Below are 1,435 nucleotides of genomic sequence, written 5' to 3'. Positions count from 1 at the left end.
TCTTACCATACACCTACGCCTGCGCCTATGTATCGACCCTAGGACTTAATTTTTGTAAGCCTAGTACTTATTCTATCGGTCTCTTTTGCCAAACCGCTAAGTTACGGGGACGTAAGCACATCAGCATCAGTTGTCTCTCACACACACACACACACACACACACACACACACACACACACACACACTGGCATACATATTTCGTGTTGTGCCAAGAATCGGTGCTCGATACCAGCATTTTTGACTCGAGCCAAATAACAAACTAGTCCAAATGGTTGCTAGAATATCCACGTAAGTGGAGTCAAGACAGGCAAGATTGTGCCAGCATCGAGTCGTATAAGTTTTAAAGATGAAGTCAAACCAAATAGTGATACTTTGAAGTAATTTATTACGTATATTTCAGGTTTTCGTAATACCGTATATACTCGAGTAATAGTCGATCTCATGTAAAAGTTACCCCCACCCTATTTTGGGCCAAAAAATTGGGAATTTTCCATAGACCCCGTATAAAAGTCGACCCTAGTATTTCACGAACAACAAGACAACATTTGTGGTTCAAGGTACCGTATTATCCTTTAAGGCGGCAAGTTGGCAGAAACGCCGGGCGAAATGCTTAGCAGTATTTCGTCTGCCGTTATGTTCTGAGTTCAAATTCCACCGAGGTCGACTTTGCCTTTCATCCTTTCGGGGTCGATAAATTAAGTACCAGTTATGTACTGGTGTCGATGTAATCGACTTAATCCGTTTGTCTGTCCTTGTTTGTCCCCTCTATGTTTAGCTCCTTGTGGGTAGTAAAGAAACAGGTAACGTATTATCCTTTACGTAGAAATAACACTGTTACAAAATTGTGTGGTTGCTTTACTGTAGCCTGCTTTGTAGGTGGAATGCTCGGTGCTTATAGTGAACCACCATTTAATAGCGAGCGCTATACATTTATTGATGAGTGCTACATCACCATTACTAAAATGTATGCAAAGGATGTGCTGCAAGCCTGCATGTATCTTCAAGCGCAATAAGCACATGCATCATACACTCGTTGTTTACATGGTGAGAAATGTCTTTCACAGACAGCACTATGGTCGAACACTGGCAAACGCCACTGTCTGAATTCGCACAAAGGCATGACTTTGGTGAAGCCTAATAGAATTAGTAATATTACTGTAATTCATTGTGTTTTTATTTTTATTCGCTTAGAGATCAGTTGGGCTTCTGCTGCTGATACGGTACTTCGGATTCTAGCTTGAATTCCAGTCCCTCAAAAGCCCATCTAATAGTCGACAGCATAAATTTGACCTTAAAAACAATGGTCTAAAAAATTCCACTTTTACATGGGTGTATATACGGTATATAACAGGAAATGCTATGTAAACCTTAAATGTACGTATTAAATGAGTCGATTTGCAGGAGTTTACTCCCTTTCGTTATTTCTTTTGTTTCT

This window comes from Octopus sinensis, linkage group LG7, assembly GCF_006345805.1.
Source record: "Octopus sinensis linkage group LG7, ASM634580v1, whole genome shotgun sequence".
In the NCBI taxonomy this organism is placed as follows: Eukaryota; Metazoa; Mollusca; class Cephalopoda; order Octopoda; family Octopodidae; genus Octopus; species Octopus sinensis.
This window is presented reverse-complemented; position numbering follows the sequence as displayed.